General features: G+C 40.8%; 1 protein-coding gene across 4 annotated transcripts in view; it reads right to left on the bottom strand.

Annotated features, from left to right (window-relative positions):
- The window catches only part of MEF2D (myocyte enhancer factor 2D), a 198817-nt gene that overhangs the window by 34415 nt on the left and 151791 nt on the right, over positions 1-12611 (bottom strand). The window lies entirely within an intron of this gene.

Genomic DNA, 12611 nt, shown 5'->3' with positions numbered 1-12611 from the left:
TACAAGAATATAACTACTATAATACTGCTCCTATGTATAAGAATATAACTACTATAATACTGCTCCTATGTACAAGAATATAACTACTATAATACTGCTCCCTATGTACAAGAATATAACTACTATAATACTGCCCTCTATGTACAAGAATATAACTACTATAATACTGCTCCTATGTACAAGAATATAACTACTATAATACTGCTCCTATGTACAAGAATATAACTACTATAATACAGCCCCTATGTACAAGAATATAACTACTATAATACTGCCCTCTATGTACAAGAATATAACTACTATAATACTGCCCTCTATGTACAAGAATATAACTACTATAATACTGCTCCTATGTACAAAAATATAACTACTATAATACTGCCCCCTATGTACAAGAATATAACTACTATAATACTGCCCCTATGTACAAGAATATAACTACTATAATACTGCCCCCTATGTACTAGAATATAACTACTATAATACTGATCCTATGTACAAGAATATAACTACTATAATACTGCCCCTATGTACAAGAATATAACTAATATAATACTGCCCTCTATGTACAAGAATATAACTACTATAATACTGCTCCTATGTATAAGAATAGAACTACTATAATACTGCTCCTATGTACAAGAATATAACTACTATAATACTGCTCCCTATGTACAAGAATATAACTACTATAATACTGCCCTCTATGTACAAGAATATAACTACTATAAGACTGCTCCTATGTACAAGAATATAACTACTATAATACTGCTCCTATGTACAAGAATATAACTACTATAAAACAGCCCCTATGTACAAGAATATAACTACTATAATACTGCTCCTATGTATAAGAATATAACTACTATAATACTGCTCCTATGTACAAGAATATAACTACTATAATACTGCTCCCTATGTACAAGAATATAACTACTATAATACTGCCCTCTATGTACAAGAATATAACTACTATAATACTGCTCCTATGTACAAGAATATAACTACTATAATACTGCTCCTATGTACAAGAATATAACTACTATAATACAGCCCCTATGTACAAGAATATAACTACTATAATACTGCCCTCTATGTACAAGAATATAACTACTATAATACTGCCCTCTATGTACAAGAATATAACTACTATAATACTGCTCCTATGTACAAAAATATAACTACTATAATACTGCCCCCTATGTACAAGAATATAACTACTATAATACTGCCCCTATGTACAAGAATATAACTACTATAATACTGCCCCCTATGTACTAGAATATAACTACTATAATACTGATCCTATGTACAAGAATATAACTACTATAATACTGCCCCTATGTACAAGAATATAACTACTATAATACTGCCCCCTATGTACAAGAATATAACTACTATAATACTGCCCCCTATGTACAAGAATATAACTACTATAATACTGCCCCTATGTACAAGAATATAACTACTATAATACTGCTCCTAAGTACAAGAATATAACTACTATAATACTGCCCTATATGTACAAGAATATAACTACTATAATACTGCTCCCATGTACAAGAATATAACTACTATAATACTGCTCATATATACAAGAATATAACTACTATAATAGTGCTCCTATATACAAGAATATAACTACTATAATACTGCCCCCTATGTACAAGAATATATCTACTATAATACTGCTCCTATGTACAAGAATATAACTACTATAATACTGCCCGCTATGTACAAGAATATAACTACTATAATACTACTCCTATGTACAAGAATATAACTACTATAATACTGCTCCTTATGTACAAGAATATAACTACTATAATACTGCTCCTTATGTACAAGAATATAACTACTATAATACTGCCCCCTATGTACAAGAATATAACTACTATAATACTGTCCCCTATGTACAAGAATATAACTACTATAATACTGCTCCAATGTACAAGAATATAACTACTATAATACTGCTCCTATGTACATGAATATAACTACTATAATACTGCCTCCTATGTACAAGAATATAACTACTATAACACTGCTCCTATGTACAAGAATATAACTACTATAACACTGCTCCTATGTACAAGAATATAACTACTATAATTCTGCTCCTATATACAAGAATATAACTACTATAATACTGCCCTCTATGTACAAGAATATAACTACTATAATACTGCCCCTATGTACAATAATATAACTACTATAATACTGCCCCCTATGTACAAGAATATAACTACTATAATACTGACCCCTATGTACAAGAATATTACTATTATAATACTGCCCTCTATGTACAAGAATATAACTACTATAATACTGCTCCTATGAACAGGAATATAACTACTATAATACTGCCCTCTATGTACAAGAATAAAACTACTATAATACTGCCCTATATGTACAAGAATATAACTACTATAATACTGCTCCTATGTACAAGAATATAACTACTATAATACTGCCCCCTATGTACAAGAATATAACTACTATAATACTGCTCCTATGTACAAGAATATAACTACTATAACACTGCCCCTATGTACAAGAATATAACTACTATAATACTGCCCCCTATGTACAAGAATATAACTACTATAATACTGCCCCCTATGTACAAGAATATAACTACTATAATGCTGCCCCCTATGTACAAGAATATAACTTCTATAATACTGCTCCCTATGTACAAGAATATAACTACTATAATACTGCTCCCTATGTACAAGAATATTACTACTATAATACTGCTAACTATGTACAAGAATATAACTACTATAATACTGCTCCCTATGTACAAGAATATAACTACTATAATACTGCTCGCTATGTACAAGAATATAACTACTATAATACTGCCCCTATGTACAAGAATATAACTACTATAATACTGTCCCCTATGTACAAGAATATAACTACTATAATACTGCCCCTATATACAAGAATATAACTACTATAATACTGCTCCTATGTACAAGAATATTACTACTATAATACTGCACCTATGTACAAGAATATTACTACTATAATGCTGCCCCTATGTACAAGAATATAACTACTATAATACTGCTCCCTATGTACAAGAATATAACTACTATAATACTGCTCCTATGTACAAGAATATAACTACTATAATACTGCTCCTATGTACAAGAATATTACTACTATAATACTGCTCCCTATGTACAAGAATATAACTACTATAATACTGCTCCCTATGTACAAGAATATAACTACTATAATACTGCTCCCTATGTACAAGAATATAAATACTATAATACTGCTCCTATGTACAAGAATATAACTACTATAATACAGCTCCTATGTACAAGAATATAACTACTATAATACTGTCCCCTATGTACAAGAATATAACTACTATAATACTGCCCCTATGTACAAGAATATAACTACTATAATACTGCTCCTATGTACAAGAATATAACTACTATAATACTGCTCCTATGTACAAGAATATAACTACTATAATACTGCCCCTATGTACAAGAATATAACTACTATAATACTGCCCTCTATGTACAAGAATATAACTACTATAATACTGCCCCCTATGTACAAGAATATAACTACTATAATACTGTCCCCTATGTACAAGAATATAACTACTATAATACTGCACCTATGTACAAGAATATTACTACTATAATACTGCCCCTATGTACAAGAGTATAACTACTATAATACTGCTCCCTATGTACAAGAATATAACTACTATAATACTGCTCCTATGTACAAGAATATAACTACTATAATACTGCTCCTATGTACAAGAATATTACTACTATAATACTGCCCCCTATGTACAAGAATATTACTACTATAATACTGCTCCCTATGTACAAGAATATTACTACTATAATACTGCTTATGTACAAGAATATAACTACTATAATACTGCTCCTATGTACAAGAATACAACTACTATAATACTGCTCCTATGTACAAGAATATAACTACTATAATACTGCCCCTATGTACAAGAATATAACTACTATAATACTGCTCCTATGTACAAGAATATAACTACTATAATACTGTCCCTTTGTAGAAGAATATAACTACTATAATACTGCCCCCTATGTACAAGAATGTAACTACTATAATACTGCACCTATGTACAAGAATATAACTACTATAATACTGCTCCTATGTACAAGAATATAACTACTATAATACTGCCCCCTATGTACAAGAATATAACTACTATAATACTGCCCCCTATGTACAAGAATATAACTACTATAACACTGCCCCCTAGGTACAAGAATATAATTACTATAATACTACCCCCTATATACAAGAATATAACTACTATAATACTGCCCCTATGTACAAGAATATAACTACTATAATACTGCCCCCTAGGTACAAGAATATAACTACTATAATACTGCCCCCTAGGTATAAGAATATAATTACTATAATACTACCCCCTATATACAAGAATATAACTACTACAATACTGCTCCTATGTACAAGAATATAACTACTATAATACTGCCCCCTATGTGAGTTTACGCAGGGTTTAATAGAAGCACAGCAGGCAGGGTTGTGGAGTCGGAATAAAATGGACCGATTCCGACTCCTAAAATATATAATACATTGGGTGCAGTAGTACAATGCAAGATGTGCGGAATATTTTTTTGCATAAGAATTTGGGAAAATTATGAAAATGTCCTATAAATGTCTGTTCTGTTCCTGATCTCAGGATCTCGGCTTTTAGTGGAGATGAATCTGCTGCACTTTATGTATATGCTCAGTAGTGACCAGTGCTGCACTTTATGTACATGCTCAGTAGAGACCAGTGCTGCACTTTATGTACATGCTCAGTAGTGATCAGTGCCGCACTTTATGTACATGCTCAGTAGTGATCAGTGCCGCACTTTATGTACATGCTCAGTAGTGACCAGTGCTGCACTTTATGTACACGCTCAGTAGTGACCAGTGCTGCGCTTTATGTACACGCTCAGAAGAGACCAGTGCTGTACTTTATGTACATGCTCAGTAGAGACCAGTGCTGCGCTTTATGTACACGCTCAGTAGAGACCAGTGCTGCGCTTTATGTACATGCTCAGTAGTGATCAGTGCTGTACTTTATGTACATGCTCAGTAGTGACCAGTGCTGCACTTTATGTACATGCTCAGTAGAGACCAGTGCTGCACTTTATGTACATGCTCAGTAGAGACCAGTGCTGCGCTTTATGTACATGCTCAGTAGAGACCAGTGCTGCACTTTATGTACATGCTCAGTAGTGACCAGTGCTGCGCTTTATGTACACGCTCAGTAGAGACCAGTGCTGCGCTTTATGTACATGCTCAGTAGTGACCAGTGCTGCACTTTATGTACATGCTCAGTAGTTTCTAGTACTGCGCTTTATGTACACGCTCAGTAGTGATCAGTACTGTACTTTATGTACACGCTCAGTAGTGACCAGTGCTGCACTTTATGTACATGCTCAGTAGTGACCAGTGCTGCACTTTATGTACATGCTCAGTAGTGAGGCAGTGCTGCACTTTCTGTACATGCTCAGTAGTGATCAGTGCCGCGCTTTATGTACACGCTCAGTAGTGATCAGTACTGTACTTTATGTACAGGCTCAGCAGTGACCAGTGCTGCACTGTATGTACACGCTCAGTAGAGACCAGTGCTGCACTTTATGTACAGGCTCAGCAGTGACCAGTGCTGCGCTTTATGTACATGCTCAGTAGTGACCAGTGCTGCGCTTTATGTACACGCTCAGTAGAGACCAGTGCTGCACTTTATGTACACGCTCAGTAGAGACCAGTGCTGCACTTTATGTACACGCTCAGTAGAGACCAGTGCTGCGCTTTATGTACATGCTCAGTAGAGACCAGTGCTGTACTTTATGTACATGCTCAGTAGAGACCAGTGCTGCGCTTTATGTACATGCTCAGTAGTGACCAGTGCTGTACTTTATGTACATGCTCAGTAGAGACCAGTGCTGCACTTTATGTACACGCTCAGTAGAGACCAGTGCTGCGCTTTATGTACATGCTCAGTAGTGACCAGTGCTGTACTTTATGTACATGCTCAGTAGAGACCAGTGCTGCACTTTATGTACACGCTCAGTAGAGACCAGTGCTGCACTTTATGTACACGCTCAGTAGAGACCAGTGCTGCACTTTATGTACACGCTCAGTAGTGACCAGTGCTGCACTTTATGTACACGCTCAGTAGTGACCTGTGCTGCACTTTATGTACATGCTCAGTAGAGACCAGTGCTGTACTTTATGTACACGCTCAGTAGTGATCAGTGCTGCACTTTATGTACACGCTCAGTAGAGACCAGTGCTGCACTTTATGTACACGCTCAGTAGAGACCAGTGTTGCGCTTTATGTACACGCTCAGTAGAGACCAGTGCTGCGCTTTATGTACACGCTCAGTAGAGACCAGTGCTGTACTTTATGTACACGCTCAGTAGAGACCAGTGCTGCACTTTATGTACACGCTCAGTAGAGACCAGTGTTGCGCTTTATGTACACGCTCAGTAGTGACCAGTGCTGCGCTTTATGTACACGCTCAGTAGAGACCAGTGCTGCGCTTTATGTACATGCTCAGTAGTGACCAGTGCTGCACTTTATGTACATGCTCAGTAGTTTCTAGTACTGCGCTTTATGTACACGCTCAGTAGTGATCAGTACTGTACTTTATGTACACGCTCAGTAGTGACCAGTGCTGCACTTTATGTACATGCTCAGTAGTGACCAGTGCTGCACTTTATGTACATGCTCAGTAGTGAGGCAGTGCTGCACTTTCTGTACATGCTCAGTAGTGATCAGTGCCGCACTTTCTGTACATGCTCAGTAGTGATCAGTGCCGCACTTTATGGACATGCTCAGTAGTGACCAGTGCTGCACTTTATGTACATGCTCAGTAGTGATCAGTACTGTACTTTATGTACACGCTCAGTAGTGATCAGTACTGTACTTTATGTACACGCTCAGTAGTGACCAGTGCTGCACTTTATGTACATGCTCAGTAGAGACCAGTGCTGCACTTTATGTACACGCTCAGTAGTGATCAGTACTGTACTTTATGTACACGCTCAGTAGTGATCAGTACTGTACTTTATGTGCAGGCTCAGCAGTGACCAGTGCTGCACTTTATGTACACGCTCAGTAGAGACCAGTGCTGCACTTTATGTACACGCTCAGTAGAGACCAGTGTTGCGCTTTATGTACACGCTCAGTAGTGATCAGTACTGTACTTTATGTGCAGGCTCAGCAGTGACCAGTGCTGCACTTTATGTACACGCTCAGTAGAGACCAGTGCTGTACTTTATGTACACGCTCAGTAGAGACCAGTGCTGCGCTTTATGTACACGCTCAGTAGAGACCAGTGCTGCGCTTTATGTACACGCTCAGTAGTGATCAGTGCTGCACTTTATGTACATGCTCAGTAGTGACCAGTGTTGCACTTTATGTACACGCTCAGTAGAGACCAGTGTTGCACTTTATGTACACGCTCAGTAGAGACCAGTGTTGTGCTTTATGTACACACTCAGTAGTGACCAGTGCTGCGCTTTATGTACACGCTCAGTAGAGACCAGTGCTGCGCTTTATGTACACGCTCAGTAGAGACCAGTGCTGCACTTTATGTACACGCTCAGTAGAGACCAGTGCTGCACTTTATGTACACGCTCAGTAGAGACCAGTGCTGCACTTTATGTACACGCTCAGTAGAGACCAGTGCTGCGCTTTATGTACACGCTCAGTAGAGACCAGTGCTGCGCTTTATGTACACGCTCAGTAGAGACCAGTGCTGCGCTTTATGTACACGCTCAGTAGAGACCAGTGCTGCACTTTATGTACACGCTCAGTAGAGACCAGTGCTGCGCTTTATGTACACGCTCAGTAGAGACCAGTGCTGCGCTTTATGTACACGCTCAGTAGAGACCAGTGCTGCACTTTATGTACACGCTCAGTAGAGACCAGTGCTGCACTTTATGTACACGCTCAGTAGAGACCAGTGCTGAGCTTTATGTACATGCTCAGTAGTGACCAGTGCTGCACTTTATGTACACGCTCAGTAGTGACCAGTGCTGCACTTTATGTACATGCTCAGTAGTGACCAGTGCTGCGCTTTATGTACATGCTCAGTAGTGACCACTGCTGCGCTTTATGTACATGCTCAGTAGTGACCAGTGCTGCACTTTATGTACATGCTCAGTAGTGACCAGTGCTGCACTTTATGTACATGCTCAGTAGTGACCAGTGCTGCACTTTATGTACATGCTCAGTAGTGACCAGTGCTGCACTTTATGTACATGCTCAGTAGTGACCAGTGCTGCACTTTATGTACACGCTCAGTAGTGACCAGTGCTGCACTTTATGTACATGCTCAGTAGAGACCAGTGCTGCACTATATGTACATGCTCAGTAGTGACCAGTGCTGCACTTTATGTACACGCTCAGTAGTGATCAGTACGGCACTTTATGTACACGCTCAGTAGAGACCAGTGTTGCACTTTATGTACACGCTCAGTAGTGATCAGTACTGTACTTTATGTACACGCTCAGTAGAGACCAGTGCTGCACTTTATGTACACGCTCAGTAGTGAGGCCGTGCTGCACTTTATGTACACGCTCAGTAGAGACCAGTGCTGTACTTTATGTACATGCTCAGTAGAGACCAGTGCTGCACTTTATGTACATGCTCAGTAGAGACCAGTGCTGTACTTTATGTACATGCTCAGTAGAGACCAGTGCTGCTCTTTATGTACATGCTCAGTAGTGACCAGTGCTGCTCTTTATGTACATGCTCATTAGTGACCAGTGCTGCACTTTATGTACACGCTCAGTAGAGACCAGTGCTGCACTTTATGTACACGCTCAGTAGTTACCAGTGCTGCACTTTATGTATATGCTCAGTAGTGATCAGTGCTGCACTTTATGTACACGCTCAGTAGAGACCAGTGCTGCGCTTTATGTACACGCTCAGTAGTGACCTGTGCTGCACTTTATGTACACGCTCAGTAGAGACCAGTGCTGCACTTTATGTACACGCTCAGTAGAGACCAGTGCTGTTCTTTATGTACACGCTCAGTAGAGACCAGTGCTGCACTTTATGTACATGCTCAGTAGTGACCAGTGCTGTACTTTATGTACACGCTCAGTAGTGACCAGTGCTGCACTTTATGTACACGCTCAGTAGTGACCAGTGCTGCACTTTATGTACATGCTCAGTAGTGACCAGTGCTGCACTTTATGTACACGCTCAGTAGTGACCAGTGCTGCACTTTATGTGCAGGCTCAGTAGTGAGGCAGTGCTGCACTTTATGTACATGCTCAGTAGTGAGGCAGTGCTGCACTTTATGTATATGCTCAGTAGTGATCAGTGCTGCACTTTATGTACACGCTCAGTAGAGACCAGTGCTGCGCTTTATGTACACGCTCAGTAGTGACCTGTGCTGCACTTTATGTACACGCTCAGTAGAGACCAGTGCTGCACTTTATGTATATGCTCAGTAGTGATCAGTGCTGCACTTTATGTACACGCTCAGTAGAGACCAGTGCTGCGCTTTATGTACACGCTCAGTAGTGACCTGTGCTGCACTTTATGTGCAGGCTCAGTAGTGAGGCAGTGCTGCACTTTATGTACATGCTCAGTAGTGAGGCAGTGCTGCACTTTATGTATATGCTCAGTAGAGACCAGTGCTGCACTTTATGTATATGCTCAGTAGTGACCAGTGCTGCACTTTATGTACACGCTCAGTAGTGACCAGTGCTGCACTTTATGTACACGCTCAGTAGTGACCAGTGCTGCACTTTATGTGCAGGCTCAGTAGTGAGGCAGTGCTGCACTTTATGTACATGCTCAGTAGTGAGGCAGTGCTGCACTTTATGTATATGCTCAGTAGTGACCAGTGCTGCGCTTTATGTACATGCTCAGTAGTGACCAGTGCTGCGCTTTATGTACATGCTCAGTAGAGACCAGTGCTGCACTTTATGTACACGCTCAGTAGTTACCAGTGCTGCACTTTATGTATATGCTCAGTAGTGATCAGTGCTGCACTTTATGTACACGCTCAGTAGAGACCAGTGCTGCGCTTTATGTACACGCTCAGTAGTGACCTGTGCTGCACTTTATGTACACGCTCAGTAGAGACCAGTGCTGCACTTTATGTATATGCTCAGTAGTGATCAGTGCTGCACTTTATGTACACGCTCAGTAGAGACCAGTGCTGTACTTTATGTACATGCTCAGTAGTGACCTGTGCTGCACTTTATGTACATGCTCAGTAGAGACCAGTGCTGCACTTTATGTATATGCTCAGTAGTGACCAGTGCTGCACTTTATGTACATGCTCAGTAGTGACCAGTGCTGCACTTTATGTACATGCTCAGTAGAGACCAGTGCTGTACTTTATGTACATGCTCAGTAGAGACCAGTGCTGCGCTTTATGTACATGCTCAGTAGAGACCAGTGCTGTACTTTATGTACACGCTCAGTAGAGACCAGTGCTGCACTTTATGTACACGCTCAGTAGAGACCAGTGCTGCACTTTATGTACACGCTCAGTAGAGACCAGTGCTGCGCTTTATGTACATGCTCAGTAGAGACCAGTGCTGCACTTTATGTACACGCTCAGTAGTGATCAGTGCTATACTTTATGTACATGCTCAGTAGTGACCAGTGCTGCACTTTATGTACATGCTCAGTAGAGACCAGTGCTGTACTTTATGTACATGCTCAGTAGAGACCAGTGCTGTACTTTATGTACATGCTCAGTAGAGACCAGTGCTGTACTTTATGTACATGCTCAGTAGTGACCAGTGCTGTACTTTATGTACACGCTCAGTAGAGACCAGTGCTGCACTTTATGTACACGCTCAGTAGAGACCAGTGCTGCGCTTTATGTACACGCTCAGTAGAGACCAGTGCTGCACTTTATGTACACGCTCAGTAGTTACCAGTGCTGCACTTTATGTACACGCTCAGTAGTGACCAGTGCTGCACTTTATGTACACGCTCAGTAGAGACCAGTGCTGCACTTTATGTACATGCTCAGTAGAGACCAGTGCTGCTCTTTATGTACATGCTCAGTAGAGACCAGTGCTGTACTTTATGTACATGCTCAGTAGTTACCAGTGCTGCGCTTTATGTACATGCTCAGTAGAGACCAGTGCTGTACTTTATGTACATGCTCAGTAGTTACCAGTGCTGCACTTTATGTACACGCTCAGTAGAGACCAGTGCTGCGCTTTATGTACACGCTCAGTAGAGACCAGTGCTGTACTTTATGTATATGCTCAGTAGTAAGGCCGTGGCGTTGGAGTCGGAGGTTTGGCTTACTGACTGCAAAGCCCTGGTGGGCATGGTGTTAATATAAATCAAATCCACTGTGCTTACAATGTAGAAAGCAGTGTTTTGGACGCAGCGAAAATACTCTGCGTTCAAAACGCTGCTGCTCCTGATTATGGGCACGTAGCCTTACTGCTGCTTCCATTACATGAGACTGAAGTCAATAGTGAAACAACAATCTGTAATGTTCTCCAGATTAGAGATAAAGTTATTGAAGATTTATACCAGGAAGTGTGGAGATTTAGAGGGATTTTTTGCTGTAAACAAGCCACCATAAATCCACAGAATATGTGATAACTGGGAAGTACTGTGATCGGCACAATGGGGCACGTATATCCGCTTTCTTATGCTCCAATCATTCCCTATGGGGCTGACCACTGCTGCACTCGCCTTTCTCCAGCAGCCACATACACAACAGATGGAGCGGAGGTCGGCCATGCGACCTGCAGCTCCATTCTGCACCGGGGATAAAAGTTCCCACGATCTGCCAATCATTGCGGGTCCCACCGGTCGGACACCCACCAATCAGTAAGGTTTTACTTATCTTAAGGATGTAGGTATAACTTGCATTGAATGGACATCCCCTTTAATAAAAGAACCCCATTTTTTTATGTTTACACCTGGTTTGACATTGGACATGAGCAGGGTCGTTGTTGTAGAGAGTATTTTGTGCGTCACGCACTGGACGAGGCTGGTACAATATTACCATGCCTTCCCATCACGCCCTCCATGTTCACTACCCTGCACGCCAAGCACATCCACCCGAGTCTCTGTCCCTCCTGTGTCACATAACAAAACAGCTGAGCTCCTTGAGATGTGATCCTTCTGTAGGAATGGATCCTGAGGCCCCTGTCGGGTGTCACGCAGTCAGCAGGGGCCGGTGCCGTACTCCACGCTCCCTTACTCTCACACTAAACTCAACCCTTCCTTTATATTGAGCTGCCCTCCATCTTGGATCCTTCACTTCATTTTAGTCCATAAAGTTCTTGAGACATAATATAAAAGCCCCTGTGGATTCTACCCCCCGGAAACACGGAATAGTCGGTGACTTCTCTTCTTCCTATATAAGGCAGGAAGCCGCCATGTTTCCCCACAGGACACGGCAGTAATCACCTGCTTATCAGTCAGATAAGGCCCAACGCTCCGTATCGTTACAATAACAGCCTTAACACTTCCATGCCGCGCCACCATGCCCAGGGGCTCGGAAAGGCCGAGGTGATTAGATACAAAATGACCACTTTGGGTGCGAGTGGT

Source organism: Phyllobates terribilis, unplaced genomic scaffold (genome assembly GCF_046119375.1).
Source record: "Phyllobates terribilis strain yellow unplaced genomic scaffold, ASM4611937v1 Scaffold_7__3_contigs__length_470593459, whole genome shotgun sequence".
NCBI classification, from domain to species: domain Eukaryota; kingdom Metazoa; phylum Chordata; class Amphibia; order Anura; family Dendrobatidae; genus Phyllobates; species Phyllobates terribilis.
Note: the sequence above shows the minus strand (reverse complement) of the source record. Positions and strands in the feature narration are given on the sequence as shown.